Below are 27,529 nucleotides of genomic sequence, written 5' to 3'. Positions count from 1 at the left end.
GAAAGCATTATAATATATCATAACTAGGAATGCATAGAGCGGCTTCCATTGTAGGAGTACTTGAGATTGTTACTGTGAAAAGCCTTGTCAGATATGTCATTGCATATGTATCTCGTGAACTTAGTGGATTCATTGTATTTTGGTAGTGGCAAAGGGGACGCATAGGGTAGCCAAGTTAAACTCGTACATTTAAAGCCTGCTCCAGTGATTTACTCTGATAATTAGACTGGTGAGAAAGAAATTACATCATACGTTTAAAGGACTGAAGGGTCTGGTAAGATTACAAAGTGGAATTCGGTCAAAATGTGCTTTTGTTTTTAATGGTATTCAAAGATGTTGCATATTGTAGTCTGATTAGATTCACAAAAATTAAAGCTGATCGGGTGATCTCTTCTGAAGATGAATAGTGCTGAAATATAAACGATGTTAAAAGCATAAAGAACTGAAAGGTGTAAACACATTTTAAAATGTTAATACGACAATTTGTAATCTTGTCTGTTGTTTAAAAAAAGGAACGTAATATCTCAATATTTTATTATTGTGTGCTTTTTATCTGTTTTAATGTAAAATTTGAAAGTTTATTTACAACCAAAACAAATAATTAACTAAAACTAAAAAAATACCTGCCATGAACAGGGTCCCTCTGTTTTCCCAACATGTAACTCAAAAGTCAGAAACCTTTTGGTAAACAGGGAAAGATGTTGAGAGTGAACACAAAGCTTTTCTCCTGACAAAACAGCAACTGCATAATCTCCACAAAGCGAATAGTAATGTGAGAAAAGCGTTTGTTTATGTTTTCTTTTGTGTGGGCAACCGCGTTACTTGGTTTGTTTGTCGAGCACAATTGCATATCCATGGGAGTCCCACTCTGCCCCTTTCACTTGAATGCTCTCTGTGGAAGCCTGAGAACAGGGCTTGTTTTCTGTTCTGCGCAGGTCATGCAGGTAACTTTCATTTCATACTTAATATCCACGTGAGTCCTGTGCTCTGCTCTTTACCTTGGGGGCTTTCTTTGAAAGTGATGCTGAAGAAAGACATATATATCATGACATCCAAATGGATTCAGAATGTTGAAACCCTGTTCCTTTAGGAGAAATGCATTCATTCTAACGCTGTGTATTTGGGTCTAAGAGAGCATCACATCTCTCCAGGAGTACACGTACTATGATTAAGGCTACCTGCAATAGTTTTGCATCTGACCAGCTTGCCACAGTCTCAAACCTAGTTGCGCTCTTGTCTTTAGCCTCTGTATTGCATGTGGGTGTATCTTGAACCCTGTCACTGTCTCAAATCTAACGACACTCTTACCTTAGCCACCGTTTTGAATACAGGTGTATTTTGATCCCTGCCAGGACACACGGATACGTATTGCACTCCATGTTGATGGAAGATAGCCACAGTCACGGCCACTCACACACACCTGCTATCATACACTATCTATAGATATATCGCACAACACCTCTGCCATTAGAATGCAGTTGTATCCCACAACAAAAATGTGTTCTACCTGGACACATAATCAGTCTCCTGCACTTGGATACTCTCCGACAACCTCACAGCACCCACCCACAAGCCAGCTCAACATGGGTCGCTAGCAGGGACATGGCCATCCCGATCAAACCTTCATATTGGCTAAAATGCACACACACATTCTAAAATCCTCTGACAAATCTTCCCATACATTGGACTTCGGTTCCCTACACAGCTTTGAGGCCATACCAAATGGCGAAAGGTGCTATACAAATCATAAATTACATTACATTACATTAGTGTTTGTGGATGTAGAATTGGGACTTTTGTCTGCCCCCATGCCTTAGTAATGTGAGATCCAGTGGGGGTGATCGAAATGTCTCCTGTATACCTCCACCAGGTCCAGCATCCACTAGCTTAGGACAGCCCCCAGCCTCTTTGACCTCGCTATAGATTCCCATGTTTAGGCACCCGGGATTGACATAAACAGTGCAATGCAGATTTCATTTTCTGGTGGTGTTTATTGCATTGTCTGTTATTGTATTGGCCGGGCTAGTCAAGCTGCTTTTCCGAAAGGATTGAGTGGTTTGTTATGTAATATCCATAAAGGTTTTTTTTCCGCATGTTGGTCCTAATGTAAAGGTGGGTGTATGCACTGTTGATCTCTCGTATTCATATTCGCTGTCTCAACGCCTCAGGTCGTATACCCCTTGGGCATATGCCAAGCCCTCTTCTGTGAAGTACAGCATTAGTGCCAGAATCAGTTTCTTATGTTATGTTAAACCATTTATAAAGTGCAAACTCTCACTTGGATGGGCATCAAGGCCATTAAGGCAGAGCTATACAAAGACAGAATGACAAAGCCGTAAACCACATCCAAGCGTTAGGCAGCAAAAAGCCAGGTGTTCACAGCCTGACTAAAACTGAGATTATCCTCAGTAAGACGTAGAGGCATGGGAAGAGAGTTCCACAACCGTGCAGCTGCGACAGAAAAGGAGCAGCCCCCCACACAATTGCGTCTATTAAGTTGAACCAAGTTACAAGCTGTATTGGCCGACCTCAAAAACGAGCCGGCAAATACCGGCGAAATTTCTCCTGCTAGAACTCAGGGCCGATATCATAAAAGGCACGGTGCACAATGCACAGAGCCTTAAACTTAATTCGGCTGGACCCGGGAGCCAATGAAGTGATTTTAGAGCACCTGAAACAGATGAACCAAGAGGCCCCCCTGGCAAGCAGTGCCGCTGAATTCTGAAGAATCCGCAGGCGCCGCACCAGATAGGCCAGCTGACCCATGTAAAAAGAATTGCAATAGTACAGCGAGCCAGCAACCAAAGAAGAAACCACCAGGGGGCAAAGTCCCACGGGAATAAAGGGGAGAACTTTGTGAAGAGTGTGGAGGTTAAAATGAACCCCTTGGCAAACAGTGATTATTTGAGGAAGCAGGGAAAGGGAAGCCGAAAACTTGACCACAAGATTTTTAACTACAGCAACCAGCTGGTGCACAGGGCCCAGCTCGGGCGGCCAAAAATCAGCACAACCAGAGAGATTTCTCAGGTGGGACCCAACGATCAAGACCTCAGTCTTGTCACCATTGTGCTGGAGCCAGTTGTAGCCCATCCAGAACGAGATTGCCAAAAGGCAGCGTCGGCAGCTCTCCGCTGTCGATGGCTGCACCAAATGAAGGCGCATCGGAATCTGGATATTATCAGCCTAGGCACTGGGTAATCAAGGGGTTGTAAATACTGCAGCTGTGGTACAATAGCACAAACTTTTTCCACATACTAAGAGGTTCATGACTGGAATTAGCAAAGCAATAGTTCCTCACATGCTGAAAATATTCAGTGCAGGGAGCAGCAGGGGAAGCTTTGAGGTCCAGAACAGGCACCAGCAGTGCTGATCTCTGCCGCCCCCACACACTTCAGAGTTAGACAAGAGATAGCATTAACACTTGAAAAATGATTGTGCAGCCCTAAGCAAATGGTAAATATCCTATTCAAATTGAATGTGTAACTGGACAACAAATACAGTGAAACAAAGGGTCCAAAGCAATAGATTCTTCAGTCAAAAAAACGCTTGTGAAACAGATTACATGAGTTAATGCAAAAACAAGACTGCCGACACGTGTTTCGACCCAAAACAACGGGTCATTTTCAAGGCAAGACTGTGGTGTTGGTATGATTCATATACATTCCAATACAGCAAACTATTATATAATCATGCCATAAGGATAAGAACATTTGAAATATAAACAGAATTAACAGAATTAACCAGCAGAGGAAGAAGAGGGGGCCAGAGTTAAAGAAGAGAAATGCAACCAAGAAAGAAAAAGCCCATATGGACATTATATCATGTCAAAGAGCAAAGCAACCATTTCACTGTGAAACATATTTCAAGTAAATAAGAAGTAAATAAAAAACATTTGATTTGTTACCATATGTTGTCATGCCAAAAATCGCAGTCGAAGTGTCCATATGTGAATGTCCATATAATGAAAACAAAATAATATTTAAAAAAGAGACAAAACACCATAAGCCTGAATCCTAAGTGAATAAACAAGTGATACATTTTAACAATTTATTAGTCCCATGTACACGCATAGTGCAAAGGTAACAGACTATTGTGCCAAGGATCAAAATGCTCATCCCTCATGTGCCTCATGGTGGTAAAATGTATTATTACATTGTCACCCGTGTGTGATATAAATGTTAAAATGAATAAATGTTTTACCGTATGTTATTCAAACTGAGTTGGAAAACCCAAGCCCTCCTTAGGGGCAGATATATGGGTCAATTCTAAAGTAGTTGATTCTCCTCAAGAATATAAACGGCAAATAACTGAACAATACATAAACAAAGAAACCCAAGACATGAGTTGTCTTGACAAGAGATCGACACATGACTTAAATGGGTTGTCAAAAATATCCAAATGCGTAAAAATAATGGACAGCGATACCTGAAGCAGTCTCTGTTACTGATACATTGTGGTACATTCCCAGAACATGGGAGTTTGTTCAAACGTTGCAACTGCCAAAAAAAGACAATGCATCAAAACCCAATTCCGCAGGTAAGTCGAATAACATATATATTTGTAAGAATCAGTCTAACAGTGTGATACTCTGAAAGTACTGTCAAGCCCATACCTGTAAGTTCAGGGGCTTGTTCCCCACTGTGGCCAGAGTCCAAACGCTTCACGAAATCAGTGTTGTGCAGTTCATTCCTTCCATGTGTTTAGAGAAAAGAACCTAAAAATGTGTCACGTGACTCAGTCATGTGGTTAAATTTAGCGCAAGGAATTATGGTAATGGTAGTCCTTGTATTAAGTAAGGCAAGCACTTGCATCTTGTTTGTGCCCTAATGTCTACATGTGTTAACACAACTATTAAATATTAAATAAAAGTCTAATGCATAAGAAGCTGTAATGACAGTGTGCATGCAAAATAAAAAAAATAAAAAAATAAAAATTGAAAATTGAAAAAATTGAAAAATCAAAAATCTCTGAAATGTTTAATGGCGCGAGGGACGGATGAGCAATTTGATACTGGCAAAGATTCCTGACGGTCTTGGTTGTTTAAATTTGACTAGATGTAAATACATGAAAACAAACAAAGAATAATGAAAATGCAGTTGCTGCAAGTATAGGAAATATGCACCAGCATTTTTATAAAGCATTACAAAAATACATTTAGTTCTGTGTCTGTGTTGAGACCAAGACTGGTACAACAAAGTTTGGCGATGGTGCGTGCCTCAAGCTGACGTAAAAGTAATTGGCGGTCCCCACCTCTTGGGTGGGAATGCGCTTGAATGAGCCCGATGAACTTAAGATCTTTTACTGAATCCATTTGATGACTCTGTTGCCAATGCAGGGCAAGTGGCAGCTTCGGATCTTGGCTCTTCAGGTGTGCAAAATGTTCTCGAATGCAGACTCGCAGTTCTCTTATAGTAGAACCAACATATACTTTGCGGCATACGCATAAAATGGTGTACACCACAAATTTCATTTTACAATTGATAAAATCGGAAATGTGAATTGACAAACCATAGTGGCAACTGAATGTATTTTGGATAAGAGCATATTGGCAAAAATTGCATAGAACACATTTGAAAAAACCAACAGGTTTGGGTGGAAGCCAAGTTAAAGGCTGTGCATGAGTAGGCTTTGGTTGTAAGAACGAAGGGCAGAGTTTGTTGCGCAATGTTTTGTTACGAGTAAAGATGAGTTTGGCTGTAGCCGAGACATAAGGCAAAAGGTCTGGGTCAAGTCTCAACAAATGCCAATGTTTGCTTAACAGGCGATAGAACATGCAATGGTCTTCTGAATATTTCGTTATGAACTGTACATACTCCAGACTTGGTCTGGTGGGTTCTGTATTCGTAACCAACGTCTGATCCTGAGTGAATGTGTTGATACGGTTGAACCCTTGCTTAATGCATTGACTACTGTATCCACGTTCATGGAACCTCCGCCTAATCATGCGACACTCATGTTGAAAAGCCATGTCAGTACTGCAATTACGTCTCGCACGATAGAATTCTCCAAATGGGATGTTAGAGATGACGGATTTTTTATGGCAGCAGGTGGCATGCAACATAGCATTAACTGAGGTGGGTTTCCGAAAAGTTTGAGTTTGTAGTTCACCATTCACAATGTTAATCTGAAGAACAAGAAATTCCATAGACTGAGAGCTCACATGTCCAGAAAATTCTATGCCAAAATTATTACGATTAAGATATTCAGAAAAATCAGCAAAGGACGAAGACGTCCCATTCCAAATGACCAGGACGTCATCTATGTAGCGTCTCCATACTGTGAGATTCTGTTTATATGGGTGGTCTGTGTATATGTGTTTGTCCTAAAAAAAACCCATGAATAAGTTAGCCAAAGAAGGGGCATATTTCGCGCCCATGGCTACACCTTTTGTCTGTAAATAATATTGATTGTTAAACAAAAACTGGTTATGTGCTAACGTGAAATGCAAGAAATCTTTGATCATGTAAACATGTTGACTGTGTAATGCTGAGTGGTTGCAAAAAGTGTAATCAATGGTGTGAAGAGCTGATCAATGTTTGTATCGATGTGTACAATGCTTTAACATCAAACGTGGCTAGAAGATAATTGGAGTACCATTTTAACTGATGCAAAATCTCCAATGTTTGAGTGGAGTCTCGCAGGTAGGCTGGTAATGCTGGTACAATATCCTTGATTGCAGAATCAATGTACTGGGAAAGTCCCTCAGTGGCCCATCCTAAGCCACTCATAATAGGTCGTACCTGGGGTAATGTTGTGTATGCCTTGTGAATTTTGGCCAGAAAATACATTGTAGGAATGACCGGATTAGGTCTGTAAAGGAAAGCCTTTTCCTCATCTGTCAGTGTCCCACGTGAGTGCTAGTCATTTAACAAAACTTTCAATTCAGATACCGTCTCTTTGGTAGGGTTGCCAGGTAACAAGAGATAAAATCCAGGAGTGCTCAGATGTTCATTGGCCATAGTAATATAATCTGCAGTATTTAAAATGACAATATTACCACCTTTATCAGCTTCTTTAATGACAATACTCGTATCCTCAGCAAGATTTTTAAGAGCTGTTTTTTCGGAAAAAGTGAGATTGCTCTTGGTTGACTGAAACTGGGAACGATCTATTTGTTTGTGAATATCTTGAGTGACTGCCTGATAAAAGGTGTCTATAACAGTAGCATCAGTAATAGCTGGTACAAATTTGGATCTGGGTTTGTGCTCCATCATTTCAAAATTATGTTGGTGAATGCCTAATTCCTGTTGTAAGACATTGGAGGTGCTTGCAGTATCAACATTAAGTGACATGAGAAGTCGTGTGTCTTCTATATCAGAAATGGTTAAGCTACTAAGTGATGGAGAGGCAATGTGTGGTCTGCAGATTGCAACTTGTTGATGGAAATACTTTTTAAGTCTAAGCTTACAGATAAATTTGAATAAATCAATTTGGAAATCAATAAGATCAGAATGACAACTCGGTACAAAAGAAAGACCTTTATTCAGAAGGAACAGTTCAGCGGAGGACAAGACCTTACTTGATAAGTTACAGACTAAGTGCGGAGTATCGATTTGGTTGGCAGGTTTTTGGAGCTGGAGCGAGTTTGCCTCTTGTTTGCGTTTCTCCCTTTGTCTGGCCCTTGCTCCTCTTCCGCATCCTCCTCGGAAGATGTGGCGGGAGCTGTGGTAGGTCACCCTATAGGGACAGTGAAGCGAACCATTTTGTTTGATAGAGCAGTTTGGCTAGGGATGTTGCCTTTTTTGTATCGTTTGATTTCAGCTAGAAAGCCTCTGAGTTGATGCGTAAGAGCAGGAGTAAAACTTTCCTCCCCTTTATCGGTAGCACTGGGTTGATCTTCCTCAGATTCCGATAAAACCGGTGTGGTGGTGGGAGTTGTGATTAAAGATTTGATGTTATCTTGATCAAATTTCGCCTGAAAGGTATAAACTCGATCATTGTTATAATCCCTTTCATCACGATAAAATTTACGAAATTTCCGTATTTTCACCTCATCCTGATAGTCCTTGAGTAAAGCATGCATTTTGTCATAATTTTTATCTTTGACTCTGTTGGGATTGGCCTTTTCGGCTATTTCTTTTTGTAACGCATCAATTTGTGTAGTAACACGAGCGTGTTCACGTTCAGCATGGATAACCAATAACTTGAGCATTTTCTCTGAACTGAGCGTAAGATTTTCTTTCCACTCCTGGGCTAGGTCTTGATCGTCATTGTGAGTGAAGTCCGGAAAGATAAGAATACGCAGACCTCTAGGAATCATGTTGTGCTCAATATAGTTGTCAAGTGATACCATCTCCCAATATTTATTTATTTCTCATTTGGAAAGTCGTTCCAATCAGACAAATTTATTAGACAGTGTTTCTGTAGCTTTACCATAATTGGAAAAGGCATTGCTCATGCTACCTTTAGGGGTGAAGAGTGCTACTCTGTCCCTTTCACGATTAGCAATATATTATGCCATGGTTAACCCCTATATAGGAGAATGCAACATATAGAAAAAGTACAAATACAAAAGCTATGGTAACCCTGCAAGCCTCCAAGGCACGGTAAACTGAAAAACAAAATTGAGGTGTGCCGGTGTGGTGATGCGCTGGGTTAGAACTAAATTTGAAAAGACAAACTAAAGTCAATGTGACCCTTACAAACCAAATAAGATTGGGTTGCTGCACGCAAGAGGGACCAGCAGTCACCTCAAAAACTGCTAATAGATGCAAACTCTTGAAAAATGTCACCACTAAATGATTGCGCAGCCCTAAGTGAATGGTAAATATCCTATTCAAATTGAATGTGTAACTGGACAACAAATACAGTGAAACAAAGAGTCCAAAGCAATAGATTCTTCAGTCAAAAAAACGCTGTTGAAACAGATTTTATGAGTTGAGGCAAAAACAAGACTGCCGACACGTGTTTCGACCCAAAACAACGGGTCTTTTTCAAGGCAAGACTGTGGTGTTGGTATGATTCATATACATTCCAATACAGCAAAATATTATATAATCATGCCATAAGGATAAGAACATTTGAAATATAAACAGAATTAACCAGCAGAGGAAGAAGAGGGGGCCAGAGTTAAAGAAGAGAAATGGAACCAAGAACGAAAAAAGCCCATATGGACATTGCATCATGTCAAAGAGCAAAGCAACCATTTCAATGTGAACATATTCCACCTCATTCAAAAAGTCTGGTCCACAGCTCTTCCATACCTTCTCTGGAATCAATGTATATCTGGCCCCCGAGTCTACCATCATAACCATTATAACAATGGGATGGCCGTTCACTGTGATGATTGTTCTCAGGCTAACAATTTCCTCACCTTCATCTGAAACCACAAAGACACATTCTTCTTCATCATCATAGTCACCACAAATCCAATTTGTGTTTGATGATCCTCGCCTGCCTCTACAACACCTGGCAAAATGACCCCTGCCTCTGCAGTTTCTGCAGATAATCTTCAAAGAAGGACACAACACACTGCTTGCCCAATGCGATGGGCTCCCACATCCGTAACAAGTTCTTGCCAATGTTCTTCCTCTACCTCTTTGGGCATATCCACCTCGGATCTGGTGTTCCACTTCTTATCTTTTATTCCTATATTTACCATCTTGAACCTCTCTCTTCTCAGGATTTGGCCTGTTTTCAATCTTTATTCTCCTATCCACTTGACAATAGGTTTTTGCTCCTCTAACTTCATTTTCAATAATTGCAACCATGTTTTCCACCTCTGGCTGCACAGCTCCAACCGATACCTTGGTCGACATTTCTTTCATTCTGCTTTCTAAAGGTTTCACACACTTTTCCGTATGTTCTACTTCTTTGGCCATTTTTAGTACATCGTCCAATGAGGGATCATCCTCAGCCCACAGTTTTTTCCTGACTTTACTACTACCACATTCAAGCATGAACTGATCTCTTATTCTTTCTTCCAACTGTTGATCAAATTTGCATGTCCTTGCTAACTTCCTCAATGCCGTAACATACTGCTCCACTGTTTCACCCTCTTCTTGAACTCTCTTCCCAAATTTGTATCTTTCCAGAATCGTACTGATTTTCTTTCCATAATGTTTATTCAATTTTTGAATTGCTTTCTCATACTCATTCATGTCCCCACTTTCATCTACTCACAAATCTGGTAAAACCTCATATTTCTCCTGACCAGCCGGTCCGAGACAGTGTAATATTAAATACTTTTTTCTTTCAACACTGTAATTGGTTCCACACACCACACTGGCATAGTTTTCAAATACTTAAAGCCACCTCTTACAAGGGAGTATAGGTTCCCCTATGTCTGGCATGAACATTTGAGGGGCTGGTACACCATGCATGGACATATATCCACTGCCTCTGTGAGCCGTGCTGTCTATGAATATGTTTCTGACTTCTGCTCTCCCCTATTTTCACTGTGGCTTGTGAAATTGGCTGGACTCCACCTTTCTTTATTTTACATCACAGTTTTAAAAGCAAGAAAATACTGTGATGAGTATGAGGATGATCAATGATGATTTCCTACTCACTGCTCGACTGTAATAATGTCCAGTAACTTTGTTTAACTGAGTACTGCTGCGAGGATGAGGGTGATCGGATGACAATTACTGGGTAATTTAGTGATGTACTGTTGTGAGGATAAGGGTGATCGGATGACGATTACTAGGTAATTTATTGATGCCTGACCTTATGATGGCCGGCGGATCAATCGTCACGTAATCTACTTCCCAACACTTTCAGTTACTTTCAGTAAAAAATGTGTATTTAGGCGCATGCGTACGATGCTCTTGACCTTCCCCCTTTTTTTTTTAGGAGGTTTGCAAATGGAGTCGCTAGATGTTACGCCCCTACCTGCAGTTGGGAACGTCCTCGTCGCCACTGAAGCAGGGGCATACACAGGTAGGTGAGTTGGGAGTTATTTAATGGGTAAGTACATATAGTGTACAATTAGTAATATTTTAACTGTTTGTATATATATATATATATATATATATATAGTAATCCTAAAAGGGCGTAATGTGGAGAGGAGGAACATGAATGTCTGTCGGTTTATGGTGAAAAGGTCGAATACAAAGTTTCGAAATGCAATTGTTTTGAATCAAAAGGACCGGGAAAAAAAAATCGAATGCTCGAATGCATTTTTATTTCTTTTTTTTGGGGGGGTCTCCCGCAAACCCCTGTTTTTGGGCAAAAAACACAAATTTTACCTATACCAAGCCCAAAAAAAAAATACATTTAAAAAAAGGCATTCGATCATTTTTTTCGATCCTTTTGAGTCGAACGTATTGTATTCGACCCTTTTGAATTCGACCCTTTTGACTGACACCATGTCCGTCGTGTAGCTTCCCCATCTCTTCTCCAACGGTCCTCGCTCGCTACGTGTCCCGCGGCTTCCCGTTCCTCTCACGAACCTCCAGCTGACTCCTGCATTCCATTTACTATGCTAGATGCTACATCTTCCCAGCAATGACCCACTCTCCCAGAATCTTGTGCTGGGATCTGGCCTGCTTTTCATGTTTAGCCATTTCCCTACCCTAGGGCTCTGGTCCACACTACACCTCCTTGCTGACCGCGTTTAGTGTAAAATCCCTGGCACATGGTTATATTTCAGTGTCTCATACTTCCTGCTGCCTCCCGTAGGTTCTGTCATTGTGTGAACTGGATTTCTGGAACCTCTCTGCTCTCTCATTCTAGAACTTGAACCTGTTTTCCCCCACCTCCTCATGTGCAATTGTTGTATTTACCCCTATAGTCCTTCCCTCTCTGCTACCAATGTAAAGGGCTTTAAATTCCTTATCCCTCTTGGTCTCTTACGCTTCAGGTTGTATTTCACCCACCTCCCCAGTCCCATCCTTTCTAGATGGCATAAAGTCTTTTCGAACCGCCTCACAACACTCTTGCTTTCCCTGATGGTCTGCCACCTTCATGTGTCAACAGCTCTTCTTCTCTTGATGACCTCTCTATCTTCCTCAAAGCTCCTACCAACTCTCCCCCTAACCTCCAGCTCCCTCTTCTCTCCTCTCCGTACTCCTTCCAGCACTCTCCACTAAACTCTTTCCATCAGTTCTCACTCAAACGCCCCAAGGTGTCAGTCTAGACAGGCAGCGTTTTAGAGTGCAGTTCCCCCTCCCCTTGGGTAGTGCTTAAGGACATTGAGGACACCTGTGTTCTGAGGGTTGTGATCATTTGTGATTGTACCATGTGTTGATTAACAGGTAGTTTGGAAGGTGGCTGACCTGAGATTACATAAGGCCCTGCCACCATTTTGGAGTTTAGTCTGGGGTTTGACTGGTATGGGGTCTCCTTCCCTCCCCCTTGCTTCTTGCTGCCCATGCCTATGTCCATCTGGGTTACTCTGTTCTATCAGCATGTTTGCTTGATGTTTGGAAATCCTCTATCAAGCAGGAGATGCTGCCGCCTGTTACTGTTACAATGTTTTTATTACAGGGAATTTGCAACTTTGTGAACTCTGCAACACTAGAGAAGCCGGATTTATGGGTTTTGTTTACTTTTTCACTCATGCAATCAGTCAAAAATAATGTCTTTCTTGTTCAGGTTACACTTTGTAACCGTAGGACCCTTGCTGTCTTTGTGAGTGTCTATCACAATGTGGAATGTTTCCTTCAGCCTCAGCATTGAGTAAAACAATGTATTTCTTTGCTACTCAGGTCCCTTGAAATGTTGCAGAATGATTGCATGGTTGATTGTGGCTAGGGTGCTTCGATTGCTCTCCTAATGTGTCAGTCTCATGAGAAGAAATCTCATTAGGGGGTTTGGTCATTCTCTTAGGAGTCGTCCCGGAAGAGGTATGAGGGGAATTTGTTGACCTCCCCCTTCCTGAATTTAGTTGGTCAAGTGCCTTTTTGGACAGTTGGTCGGCTTGAGATCCAGTATCCACCAAATCTGATGATTCGCAATGACCCTGCACTTGACCAGGGCATAATATCTGCCCTCTTTCTCCTTAATGGTGCAAAGAAAGTGTGAGTTATTTGCCAGTTGGGCGGTCATTTTCTTGATATTGAACTCTGACACTGTGTGCTCTTGGGTGATTTTCCATGTTGGAGTTCGGGAGTAAGAACATTTTTACATTTGGCAATTTGATAATTTGGGGGATCCTATTTCTTCCCAGATTCTTTGCTGTCCCCCTTTACTTGAAGATAGTTCTAAGAACCGGTTTGTGGGGAGGATACCCTTTCTGTTCTATATTATATGGTCCCAAGACTTTCTTGATCTGGGTCGGTCGCCATAATTATCCTGTCAAACCCAGGGTCTTTTGGGACCCATTTTTCTTTGGGAGGAATCCCTCCATTCTTGAAAGAGAAGATATCCTTACCTGAATCCTGTTGCTTGTTGGAACTTTTGTTCAATAATTCACCCCCCCCGGGCATCAGACTCGGGTGTTGGGGGATTCTGGGAAGCAGGGTTAGGTTGAGGGTTTGACTGATATCTCAGCCTGCGCCCCAGGTCATCGGTCAGTTTATGTACCTGTCGCTCCAGTTGTGAAACATTTTCTGGGTTGTAATGAGGTCTCTGTTCATATCTTTGCTGCTCCTTAAAAAGGGTATCTGTCCCTTCTTCTGGAGTAGCTCGAGTATTGGAAATTTCCCTTATAATTTTCTGTGCTGATTCTCCCTTCTCCCTGGTACAAGGATCTATTATCCTTGAACCGGGGAGAAAGAGGGGGATTCTTCTGAAGTTCTGATTCTGAGGGTACCTGTTGATAAAATGCAGGTTGGGAGGTGGAGTGGTACTTCTCTCCTGCAGGAATATTGGAGTAATTTTTCCCAGGGAAGTAGTTACCTGGTTTGCCCACCCCTTTGTGCTGGGGGCATTTACACATACCCCAGCATCGGTTTTCTACCCTTATACTGAGGGCTTACATAGGTAGAAGTTTGAGAGGGGTCATTTTTCTGGAATCCTTCCTGTCTACCATTTGACTGGGGCTGGGGTGGGGGATACCCTCTGACTTTCATTTTGCTTCTTGGCAGGAGGAGTATATTTAGCCTCCCCCCAACTCCAGGTCCAAAGAAGGAGTAGTTTTCACCTCTGCCACCTTTGCCGCAGCAGGTGTGGTAGATGCTTTTGTAGTTTTTGGAGTATTTTATATTTTCAGTGGGCTTCTGGACCCCATATATCCTAGTACCCAAACAAGGATACTACTACGCTCATGAAAATCATGCACTAATTCAGTAATTATGTATTTGGGGAGTGCATTGAAATATGTGATCACAAACGTCCTACTATTTGTGTTCACCCCTGAGAAGTCTGCGCAAATGCATGTTTTAATTCCTGCACAAACTTCCTAAGTGCCTGATCTTTCCCACACTGCAAGTTATATGCAACCTCATGGGCATCTTGTGGGTTCCTATGGGTGGACATTTTGTTTCAAAATGTCTGCCTTATAGGTGGACTATTTATAATGATTCTGGTCATCCAGTCTTCCAAACTGGAGTACTCGGGGGAGAATTTCCATTTGGCAAATTCTATGCAATTTACATCCTTTTTTATATCAAATGATGACATCATTTGCTCATAAAGATCCAAGTGCTCCCACACTAAATACTTAGCATTCTTATGGTATGGGGCCAGGAAGCATTTTATGGCCTTGATTTGTCTGATTGGGTCTTTAACATACCCTTTCTCTGTTTTGCTGTCTTTCTTCTTCTCTGCACCTGAGTCACTTCACCTTGTGAATCATTGCTGCTATTTGGACTCCATTCCCTGTCCTCTAGTTACTCCCTATCTCCGTAAGATTGGGAATACCACACAGACTCATAGGATCTGGACTCCCTTGCCTGTGCCGCTGTGAACTCTTAGGGTCACTTTCCCTGTTGTCACTTTTAGGCACAGGATAAAACAATATCTTCATCCCTCCTTCCAGGTAGCCTGGGGAAATCTCGCCATTCTCCTGAATGTATGGAGGTTTTTAATATGCCCTTCCTAGGCCAAAGCTTTGGCTTTTCTCTTCTAGCGAAATGGGCCAGGTGGTCTCTTTGTGATCTAATTTGTTGTAAATCTAACTCTTTGATTTTATCATCATAGGGCTTTCAGGGTCAGATGTACTCACCAGATTATTTTTGGTCTCCCAGTACACACTGGTCTGGCCACATTCCCATCTGTTTGACAGAGATGAATACTTTTCAATGTCATATAAGGACTGGCCTTCTGGATCCTTGTTGGCTATACCTGGGTAAGTCCAGCTGCCTCATGCTTCCCTGTTCTCTGTAAGCGGTATGCCTGAGGTCAGTTCCAGTTTGTACATAGGAGGTTGTGGTTAACTGGCATGAGGTTACTAATGGGAGGGGCATTTCCCCTTGATCAGTGGGCCCTATCCCATAACTTGATTGGCCTGGGTGCCTCAATGCCTGTATATATTTCACTATTTCAGTGGTTAAACGCTCACCCTTGATTCTCTCTGTCCTGATTTCTTGTTTGTATTCAGAGATCTGAATGTTTAACTCTGACACCAAGGCCTCAATGGTCTCGTGCACCCTTCTTTGAGCCACTAACCGATCCTTTATTTTCTGTACTTCATCCTGAAGTGCTTCATGTTCTCTCTGAGAGTCCTGTATTATGCATGCATATTCAAGGCCAAGCTCTTTCTCTTGCACGTTTCCACAATGCACTCCCTGTGATACGTCAGCTTCTGCTTGCTTGCCACGCTCCTCAAGCTCTATATTCTCTTCCCTAATTCTGGTCGGTTCCTGAGAACCTGACTGACGCTTTTCTGCATCCATTTTCAACCATAATACATTTTGGTGTTTGATCAGCTGTACTTTCTGTTGATTCAGCATATTTAAATCCTGCCATATTTGATCAAACCCCTGTTGTGAATCAATATCTTTTATTACAGATTCACTGTTTTCATGTTTCAATTAATGTATGTTATGTTTAAAGGCCATAATGTCATCCAACAACCCTCTATTGTAAATAGTATAATCCTTCAATTGACATTGAAGCTGGCTCACATTCCCACAGTTTCTGCAGGAAAAAACAACAGGGCAAATTGGGGCCTCTTTAGGCAGAAAGAAATATTATTGTCATCCCTAACCCTAGGGGTATAGTTGTACACAAAAGACGGTTATGTGTGGAAACAAGCATCGAATGGGCGGGGTTGCCCTCAATAAATAATCAAGTTTCGAAAATCCAAAAAGGACGCTAGATCGGAAAATGTTCTGCCAAATGGCAACCACCCATCAGGTCATAGATTGCTTAGAGAGGGGAAAACATTCTCTTTCATTTGTGATGACTCAAGTGCCTTATGGCTGACATGAATGGTGTGGGGGCATTAGGATTTTCATATGCTTCCTTTATTGACCCAAATGTCTCGAAATCCTTTTCATGTGGGTGGTTGTCACAGTTAAAAACTTTCACTTAAAAAAGTGGTGATCAGAGTAATCACAAAAATAGTTTGTTCAGAAAAATCAAAGTCACTTTGTCCGCACTGGAGGTGCTAGGAACCCATTGGGTACTGGGTTGTGGTCTTTAGTGTCTGAATATCCCCTCCTTGTTTTGGAGATATCATGCGTTGTTGTGGAGGGGCCAAAACAGGTCAGGTCGACCGGTTTCGATGGTTATATACAATTGAGAACCATCTTCTTCAGGACGTTGAATTTCTTTATATGATGGCACAGTCACTCGCTGTCCTCGTTAGTAGGGCAGCGTGCACAGCCTGAGCAGGCTACACAGAATCCTGTATTAGGAAACATAATGAAACATTGCAAAAGAGGGCATGAGAAACCTCTAATTGCAGTGTTGCATTGCAAACTATTGCAGAAAAATTGCAGTCATGTCTACATAGCTATTTTGCAAGGTACATGTGCTCATTAAATTAGGGAGCATGGCCACTTAGTGTTGGCTCGGGTAAAAAACCACTAGAACCCTGTGCCCAACAACACTGAGGTGGGGGACTTGGGGGAAGAAGGGGTGATTCAGTGGGGGTGCCATGTGTAGGGACGGATAACCAGAGGGAAAAATGAATGGATGGAAATGCCAAGTGCAAGTGCACGTGATGGAATTGGGCGGGGGGTGTGATAGGCCGGTGGGCCAAAGGGCTCCTACCTGGTGTAGGGCAAAACGTGCGCTGCAGAAGCCGTGGATAGACTTCTGAAACACGGAGAGATGCCGCGGTGCTCGTGCTGCAAAGACAGGAGAGACGCTTGTTATGGAAAACCGCCTAGCAGGCAGTGTGGAATGGCTCTGCTTGTGCTGAAAGGGAATGTGGCTCTTACCGGGTGTACTGGTCAGAACGGCATAGGCTGCGGAGTGATGCGTCAGGTGCCGAACGCAAAGGAAGCGAAAAGCTAAATATGCTGCTTCCGTGTATAACGCGTCAGAAGGGGGCGTGGCTGAACGCCCGGTGTGGACCAATGAAATCTCCGGGCTTGAGGGCGTGTGTGTGCACGTGTCACCGCTGGCTGCATCAAATGGCGATTGGTTTTGCCACGGATGTGTGCAAGCGGCGGGGCCTCGGAAGGTGCGTCTGGGCTCTGCTGGTGCTGGAAGTGAAAGTGGCTCATAACAGGTGTACTAGTCAGAACGACGGAGGCTGTGGAGTGATGCGTCGGGGGCCGAACGCGAAGGAAGCAAAAAACAAAAAGTGTTGCTTCCATGTGTGGCACGTCAGAAGGGGGCGTAACTGGACACCCGGCACGAACCAATGGGATCTCCGGGCTTGGGGGTTTGTGTGCACGCGTCACCGCTGACTGTATCCAATGGCGATCGGTGTTGCCACGGGTGTATGCAAGCGGCGGGGCCTCAAAGGGCGCATCTGGGCACTGGACAGAGTCCATTGCACCAGTGTCAGGAGGTTGAGTGTGAGACATCTGGCCTGCATGGTTGGTACTAGCAGTCAGAGCACGGTCGGGGGTGGGGGGCGTGTGAATGGAGAGGGGTGGAGGAGAGGGTGGGGGAAGAGGGGGAAAAAGGGAAGGAGAACACACTGACACAAGGATGTGGGGGAGGGGGTGTGTATCACCACCCCTACTTGTGAGTCCACAACTGGGGGGATCCAGAGTGGCGGAGCATTTATCTGTGTGGGCGGAGACACCCGGGCGGGCACAAAAGACAACATATCTAGCAGAAACAGATGTCAATATATCAGGCAGTGCACAAGCTGTTATACACTCCAGTTGGTATGGGCCAAGGCCTGAAAGTTCAATAAGAAAAATAAGAAAAGGATGCTCTTAGCGCAGAAAGATATGGAGACACATAACATGTGTTGCGTTCTCAATTGACTGCACATTAATTTAACATCAAAGAGTACCACAGTTGGTGAAGTGTATGCAGCGCCAGGTGGTTTGGTGCTACAACACTTCTGCCACTGCGTCAATTGAATGCACATCAAGTGAACATCAAGGAGTTCCTTAATTGGTGTACAATATATATATATATATATATACATATATATATATATATATATATATATATATATATATGCAGCCCCAGGTGGTTTAGTGCTGCAACACTGCAAGCTCTTGCCACTGCATATCTTCATTGAGGCCTCGATTGCATGTGTTCAGGCGGAAAATCCACTTCTGTTCTTGTGTGAACAACATGGCATGATAGTTGCCTCCCCTCTTAGGCCGATTAATTTTTTCAAGAATGGTCCATTTGAAGGACTCGGCTGTGTGGCCTTCTGCCAAGAAATGGGGACCATTGGTGCTGTTACTTTCTTGGTTATGATGCATGATCTGTGTTCTATCATGCGCTTTTTTACTTCACGGGCCGTCATTCCGATGTACCTTAGATTGCATGGACATGTAATCATGTACACTACCCCTCTAGTGTTACAGTTGGTGAAGATTTTTTGAACCCATGGATTTGTCCAACCAATGTCGATGGTAGTGCTGAGAGCAGTTTGAGTACACATGGAACACTATCCACATGGACTGTGTCCCATGGGATGGACTTGGTTCCATAGAACATTCTGCGTGACTCGTGCTATGGTGGCTTCTGGGCGTATTGTATTAACAAGAGTGTCTCTCAAATTGCGTCTTCTTTTGAGCGCAAACCACAGGGGTGCAATGTTTGATGTCCCTGTGTTCAGAATCGGCCATATGGATTTGATCCCTTTCTTCAATTTATTGAATGCTGGTGAATAGCTGAATACTGCTGTTATTATTTTGTCTTCTGTTGGCTTTTGATGTTGCTCAAGGGTGCATGAGCCAGGTATGTGTTTGGCCCTCTTGTAGGTATCATGTATGATTTTCATCGGATAAACACGTTGTGCCAGTTGGTTTTTTAGAGTTTTAGCCTGATTGATGTACTCGTCCGTTCTGCTGCAGAGGCGTCTGTAACGCAATAATTGGCCAAACGGGAGGTTATCTTTCAAGGATTGAGGATGGTAGCTGGTATATGTCAAAAGGGCATTTTTGTCAGTATCTTTCTGGTATGCATTGGAGATGAGTCCTCCTTCTGAGGCTGCAATAGATAGATCCAAAAAATGGGTGTGTACCCTATCTTTCTCCATCGTAAACCGAAGATGAATATTCTGTCTGTTAAGCCAATAATGGAATGCCTTGACCTCTTCTTCCCTGCCCCTGAAGATGACGAAAATGTCGTCAATGTAGCGACACCAGGTTAGCAGTTTGGTTTGAAACAGATTGGTAGCTGGATAGATATGGTGAATTTCAAAAGAATTGACATATAAGTTTGCCAAACTGGGTGCGAAAGTCGCACCCATGGCAGTACCTGAGGTTTGTTGGAAAAATCGATCATTAAACAGGAAAACATTCTTTGTTAATGCTATCTCAGCCAGGGATAGGATGACATTTGATGGTACTCCATGGAGATCAATTCCTGAGTCCAACAGATCTTTTAGCATTTCCAAGGTTTCCTGCTGTGGAATTCTGGTGTAGAGTGATTCTATGTCAATAGTTATTAGCAAATCTTGTTCAGGGTTGAAAGGTAGAGAGTCAAGGAGAATGAGCATGGCTGTTGAGTCCTTCACGTACGATTTCATTTTTGGAATCTCATCTTTGATGAAAAAATCTACATATTTGCTGAGAGGTTCTAGGATAGATTGTATTCCTGAAACAATTGGGCAGCCAGGTGTAGGAAGAGTGCCTTTATGTATTTTCGGTAAGGCATATAGGACTGGTGATCCTTGGATGTTTAGGTATAAGGAAAGCTGCTTCCCTCGGGCTCACATAGCCTTCTGCTTCTCCTTCTTCTATGAGAGGTGCTATTAGGGCCTGTATGCTGTTGGATCGTTCTGTAGGAGATGGTAGCTGGTGTTGTCGTTTGTAATCTTCAGTATTTTGGATAACGATCGCACCTCCCTTGTCCACTGGTTTTATTGTTATGCTTTCATTCCTTGCCAATGATGTTAGTGCTTCTAGTTGGTCTTTTGTGCAGTTACTATGTACAAACGGAATGCTTGCTTCTATCTCTGTCAGTTTTTTCATCAAAGCCTGTTCAAATGTAATGGATTCGGCCGTATAGGCACTTGAGGGAACGCAAAATTGTGATGGCGGTCTTAGGCCTGTGGTGTCATTTTGTGTGTTGGCTTTATCTTCGAAGACTATTTCACAAACTATTTTTGTGATTACTCTGATCACCCCTTTTTTTAGTGAACGTTTTTAACCGTGACAAACACCCACATGAAAAGGATTTCGAGACATTTGGGTCAATAAAGGAAGCATATGAAAATCCCAATGCCCCCACACCATTCATGTCAGCCATAAGGCGCTTGAGTCATCACAAATGAGAGAGAATTTTTTCCCCTCTCTAAGCAATCTATGACCTGATGGGTGGTTGCCATTTGGCAGAACATTTTCCGATCTAGAGTCCTTTTTGGATTTTCGAAACTTGATTATTTATTGAGGGCAACCCCGCCCATTCGATACTTGTTTCCCCACATAACCGTCACAGTTTCTGCACTCTCTTTGCATGTTTCTTGCAGTGCAGATAACTGAGTTTATCACTCAACACTTTCTTGCTGCTGTGTTTTCAGCTCATTTTGAAGTTGCTCAAGGAGGCTTTCTTGTTTTCATTAAAACATGTGGCTCTGCTGTGCTTTATCTTCTAGCTGTGTGAGTGCTTTGTGGCCCTGTTTCAGGACCATAGTCTGATTCAGCACGCAAGCCTCTTTATTCTGCAATCGCTCTTCAACTAATTGCGAATGGAAGTATAAATGAGCTCTCAGTTGGCCCATTTGAATCTGCTCTTCATGAACAGTTTGGGTCATGTAGAATACTGTCAAAGCTTGATGTAAAATGCCATTATTCTGCCAAATATCAGTTCCTACTGATGTGATTTCCTGTACCATTTTAGTCTGCTAGCTCTCATCTTCATTTTCTGTACATTCACCATGAATAAATAGCTTAGCTAGGAGATGCTTCCTGGCCTCATCAATTTCTACGGCAGTCATTTTAAGAATGGCTTTTTGCACCCTTCTGCACTTTCTCTGCACAGGGGCAAAAATCACCCCATTCTTGCTAGAATTCCACAATAAATGCCAAATCAAATGTCAAATCAGATTACTTTTGCATTAGTACTCTGCACAAACATATTTCTCTATACACCTCCTTGACTCTCAGGGGTCAAGTCACAGCGGTACTTTAACAACTGCATAAACCACCTTATATTCACCTCAATACGGTTACACCAGAATGAATAGCCTGTCAACTATTCACTTGACATGAGCCAAAAGGAGTAAGCAAGATCCCTGACAAGCACCTAATTTGTGGCAATATATTGAGAGACCACCCTTAACATAGGGAGTCCCTCCAAGATTTATTTTCAACCACTGCTAGATATTTTTTCCCAGTTCAATCTGTGTTATCACTCTTACGCTGATCCAGTTCAATCTGTGTTATCACTCTTACGCTGATGATACACAGATTTATGTTGGGTTAAAATAAGCACAGGAAGCTATGGAATGAGTGGTAGTTTGTGCTAGTGAAATCCAAACTAGGATGCTGGAGAACAAGCTCCAGCTAAATCCAACAAAAAGGAGATGATTGATTTTGGGTCCTGCAAGAATATAGACAATCTCCTACATTCAACTCCTTGTCCCACATTGTTTGGAGCTCCATTAAAAAAACGGAGGAAGTAAAAAAACCTGGGCTGTATATGGCAGTCAGACCTGGGTTGTAATTCACATGTAAATCAGACAGAGAAATCAGCATATTATCAGTTAAAGCTTTTGAAGCCATTGCTTCCTTTGGTTGTGAACAAAGATTGATCCGCTGTAGTGGGGACACTTACCAATGCTTGACTGGACTACTGTAATGCTCTTTTGATTGGTATTCCTAAGTATGGACTTCTAATACTACAGGGTGCTCAGAACTCTACAGTGTGATTAATGTTTGATCTAAAATAAGAACAACTGTTTCTTCCTTCAAAAGCAGACTTCACTGGCTCCCAATAAGGCAAAGGGTTCTGTTCAAGATACTGTGTATGATTATTAAGTGTATGCATAGTCTAGCACCGATTTATTTATCATCTAAGATCGTTGTGTACTGACCTAACCATACCTTGCAATCTGCTGCACAGGGCCTTCTGGTTGTTCTTCCATCCAGAACCTCAAAATGGGGGGACAGACGTTTCACTTTTGTGGGACCACGATCTTGGAATGGTCTTGCTCGTAGTTTGCAGGAAATTGAATCATTGATTGTGTTCAGAAAACAATGAAAGACCTACTGGTTCACCTAAATCATGGTACTATTGAATCAAGTGTCAAATACTGTTGAGTTTTATGTACTGTCAATCTGTGCCTAGATGCAACTTGTTGCTGGGTTTCTGTCATGGGATATGCACTATACAAATGTTCAAATCAAATCAAATTAAGTTGCCACACAATAAATCATTTATCTGGTTCAAGCTAGCCCTATCAATGATTCATAGAGATGCATTTAAATCCCTACCCCTGTGCCAACAATGAGCCAAGAACCAGAATGGGGCACAGAAAGAAAATATATTTATTTAAAGGCCAGGGTCAATGAATATTTGCACCAAATGATGACACATTCTACCTTCTCTGTGGCACAAAACAAAGCTTCAACACAAACATTTACTTTTGGGGATGTTACTTTGAAATGTCACTTTCATCCATGGAACACAGGCTAAATAAAAAGTTCCACCCTCTTTTCTCACAAACCCCTTTTATGTCAAAGTTAAACAATACCTTGGAGCATTACTAGATCATGAGCATAAGTGTTCCTTGATAAGGTGTAGATTTTTATAAAAAAATAAAAATTTCACATGCAGCATTTTGCATATACACAGGGTAATTCATAGAATCCAGCGCACAAGTAGCGCACGCGGCTGGCGCACAGCGTGCGCCTGCGATAGTCTGCGCCAGGCACGTGCGCTAAAACTGATTTCCGCGCACAGCGTATTCATGGATTTCATGCTCCCAAACCAGCCGTGGCGCAGAGAATCGCAGCGAGCCTGCAGCAGCGCCAGTAACGCCCCCAAGAACGCCCTCGCGCAAGGAAAAGCCATCAAAATCGCCAAATCATCGCTAAGGGCTGCGCTAACCCTGGACCACTTCACAGGGCAGGCAAACAAGGAAAGCAAAGCGGGCAATCTTCAAATCAGGAGTACGCGGGAAGTTCTACACGCGACTAGGCAGGGAACGTGAATTACAGGGGTACGCGGGAATTATCACACGCGAACAGCCAGGGAACGCGTATTACAGGGGTACGCGTGAAGTAGAACACGCGATAGGCCAGGGAACGTGTATTACAGGGGTACGCGTGAAGTAGAACACGCGATAGGCCAGGGAACGTGTATTACAGGGGTACGCGGGAATTATCACACGCGAACAGCCAGGGTGCGTGTATTACAGGGGTAGCGGGAAGTTCAACACGCGATTGGCCAGGGTACGTGTATTACAGGGGTACGCGTGAAGTAGAACACGCGATTGTCCAGGGAACGTGTATTACAGGGGTACGCGTGAAGTAGAACACGCGATAGGCCAGGGAACGTGTATCACAGGGGTACGCGGGAATTATCACACGCGAACAGCCAGGGTGCGTGTATTACAGGGGTAGCGGGAAGTTCAACACGCGATTGGCCAGGGTACGTGTATTACAGGGGTGCGTGGGAATTATCACACGCGAATAGGCTGGGTGGGCCCTCACAGATGTACCATGTACACCCTCCACGGCCCCTGCAGGCAGCCCACAAAACAGGGGACTACCCTGCACACCTGATCATGTCCCCCTGCACCCCCATCCACCAGGGGCACCCTCCACCAGGCCCCCACCCATGTCTCCCACCACCCCCACCCCCCAGCAGTGCAGGGGCACCTGCCAGCAGGCCCCCACCCATGTCTCCCAGCACCCCCACCCCCCATCCACCAGGGGCACCCTCCACCAGGCCCCCACCCATGTCTCCCACCACCCCCACCCACCAGCACTGTGGGGCACGTGGCCAGCAGGCAGTCAGGCAGCAGCAGATGGCAGGTGGGAGCGTGCTCAGGGCTCTGGGGGACTGTAATTTGGCCTCCTGGCCAGGAGCGTGGTCTTTCGTGTTTGAACGCGTGGACAGCCTGATAGGGAGTGATTTTGCACGTGAAAACCCCACACTTAGCGAATCGCGCGAAAACCCGTCACCAGCATATGTGCGTCTATAGTTACCTGCACGTGCAGTGTCAAAGCGTGTGATTGGTGAAAATGGATCTACACGCAGGAGTGACAAAGCGTGTGATTGGTGAAAATGGATCTACACGCAGGAGTGACAAAGCGTGTGATTGGTGAAAAGTGAGCTACACGCAGGAGTGTCAAAGCGTGTGATTGGTGAAAAAGGATCCACACGCAGAAGTGACAAAGCGTGTGATTGGTGAACATGGGGCAAGCACGTACACGCCGTAAGTGACGCTGTACGTGTGGGCCTGTATATAAGGTAGTGTAGAACACCATTTCCTTGTACGTGCTTTTCGTGGAGAGCGAGTGGGTGAATTCTGTACTTCTTGTCGTTTCACACGCGATTTACTTCACGCCGTTTCCAGTTCGTACTCCCTGTTACCTCTGACAGCTTTTTCTCTTTTTCCTCTTGTACTGGTTTACCTGGGCCTGTTCCCTCAAACAGTGTCCCCTTCTACTGTTGTCCTGTCTCCTCAGACAGCGTACACATCTTCTTTTGGCGGAGGTGTTGCCAACCAAACGCGCTCATTTTTCACGCTCTTTTACCTGGCAGACGGTGAGTCACGCACGTATCTAACTTCTGTGCTTGCCCCGTGTGTAGCCTACCCCTTCAGAGGTCATTCTAGGCTGCGTGTGACACGCATACGTTCATTGTGTTACTGGATGCCACAGCGTAGTGCAGGGTTTTCCATCAGCACACGTGGTCTAGGAGGGGTATTGTGCACGTTCCTTAACTTTTCTGGGGTGCCTGTGCGTTGCGTGACCCGTCATCTTTCCCCAGGGGTGTCATATAGCCTTGCCACTGCACTAGGGTACGAATACCATCTGGTACCCAACCCCTTTGACACCCAATTGCCCAGGACAATTGTGCACACCGACTCCCATACGCACAATAACATCAGTGCCATGGTTGGGAGGCGTGCAAGCCGTAAGGGTGGCAAAGGTGGCCGAGCCACACGTGGTGGCCGTGGAGGATCCACTAGGGGACGTGGTTGTGACTTGCAGGGTGCCCCTGTCCCCCCCAGTCTGGAGGACCAGTCAGGGACACCCATGCCCCCCCCCCAGTTGAGGGTCATGTGGCTGATACCAACCCTGATCAGCCCTTGTCGGACCAGCCCATTGTGGCAGCAGACCTGTCCGAGGGTGATCCCATTGCTGACATCCAGGTCAGCAGGTCCACTGCACGTGCACCGGTGCACATTGGTGTCATCAGGGCACGCGCATCTATGCCAGATAGGTCATCTGCTGGCCCCCGTAGCCAGGGTGTGGCTCCATCCACCCCACCTCTCATACACCCTGCCAAGACTGTGTCGGTCCTAGTTCATGCACCTCAGATCAGGCCTGACCCCATCCCACTACCCCCAATGCCTGCACCTACTCCCATGCTGAGTGTGCAATCCCACACACCCAGTACTGAGTCCACCACGGCTCCTGCCCCTAGTGTCCACAGCGGCGTAGGACACTCTGGATCCCCACCCCCTTCCAAGCGCAAGAGGAAGAGTGCACGTCCGGCACAGGCTGATGCCCCAGGCACGGCTGCACAGTCCGGCCCATCAAGGAAGCCAAGCTTCACAGACGCCGAACTGAATGCACTTGTTCAGTATGTGTCAGATCATGATAGGGAAATGGTCATCGTTGCAGGGTCCAAGACCACACATGCCAGACGCCAGGCACACTGGCAGACCATTGCTGACAGAATAAGTGCCCTTGGAGTAGTGAGGCGCACAGCTAGTGATTGCCAGAAGCGCTGGAATGACCTTAAGCGCAGGGCAAAGGATAAGCTGGCCTCAAGTCATGCCGCAACCTTGGTGACTGGAGGTGGGTCCCCAGCACAGGAAATAGAACTCACACCACACGAGTCCGTAGCTGGATCCTACATCACCGAGGGACAACTCCAAGGTGTGGGAGATCTCCCTGATTACGAGGCATCATCCGGTGAGTGCACATGCATGTGTGTATTATCCATGTGCATGGTGTGTGTGTGAAGCATTCATGTTGGGTGCCTGTCAAGGGGGTGTGTGGCAGAGTTGATAGTGGCACCCATGTGCCTCATCCAGTATGTTCAGTGCAACACCATCTGCCCACAGCACTATCCCAACTGGCAACAGTGCACATATGGCCCTACACCATGGAAGTTGCCCTTGAATTGTCATTTTGTCACTACATTGTTGCTCATACTCCCCTGTCTATTCATCTGATGTCTTACATACCATTCCTATACTTTCCCCCAGCCAATCAAGTTTCATCTTCACATGCCTGACATGCAATGATACCACATGCTAATGCGTCCTCTGTATATAAATGCCAACCAACATGCTGTCATACTGTGGATGTTGCCTTGACATCCACCTCCTACCTGTGTGCTTTGGTACCGTCTGGTTTCGAGCCCCATTCCCTCACACTCCATGCTGCTCTTCATGGTCTATCTTCCCTGACTTCTACAGTTCAGACCATCGTGCCCTACTCACGACACCTGCTTGCTAACAGTCAAATGAGGGCACCCTGCCCTCCAATGCGACCCACCCTATTGCTGCCAAGTGCATCTGAGCCTACTCAAAGCCAACTCTCACTGACATCTGCTCATACATGCCTTTGCCTGTCCCATAGACCCTTCACATGGTCCCTGTCCTCTCTCCTTGCTCCTCTTCCACCATCAATGGTGGGACCCGTTGGGGTGTACTCCTGGCCTCCTTCCAATCCTCAGAGGCCACAATTGATGTGCATGGTAATGGGAGCATCTCAGTCCAAGGCCCTTAGGCCAACCTCATTCTCCTTGAGAAATGCTACCCACATCTCATCAACTTCCTTTCCTCTCCTGCTGTCCCCCCTCCTCTCTCCTCATCAATCCTGCACTGCCTCCCTGCACCCTCCCATGATCCTTCTCCGCCTCCCACTCCAACTCCTACACATGCTGCACCTCTGATCTCTAGCACTCCCCGTAAGTCCTCCAA

General features: G+C 44.3%; 1 long non-coding RNA gene across 2 annotated transcripts in view; it reads left to right on the top strand.

Moving 5' to 3' along the window:
• The first annotated feature begins 10,813 nt into the window (after nucleotides 1-10,813).
• Nucleotides 10,814-27,529, top strand: part of LOC138504787 (uncharacterized) — a 369,069-nt gene continuing 352,353 nt past the window's right edge. For both annotated transcript variants that reach the window (XR_011279969.1, XR_011279970.1), the window contains exon 1: nucleotides 10,814-10,881. This is a non-coding gene — a long non-coding RNA (uncharacterized lncRNA). The remainder of the gene's footprint in view (nucleotides 10,882-27,529) is intronic.

This window comes from Ambystoma mexicanum, chromosome 11 (genome assembly GCF_040938575.1).
Source record: "Ambystoma mexicanum isolate Mex_15411 chromosome 11, UKY_AmexF1_1, whole genome shotgun sequence".
NCBI classification, from domain to species: Eukaryota; Metazoa; Chordata; class Amphibia; order Caudata; family Ambystomatidae; genus Ambystoma; species Ambystoma mexicanum.
The sequence above is the reverse complement of the archived record's forward strand: the minus strand, read 5'-3'. Positions and strand labels throughout refer to the sequence as shown.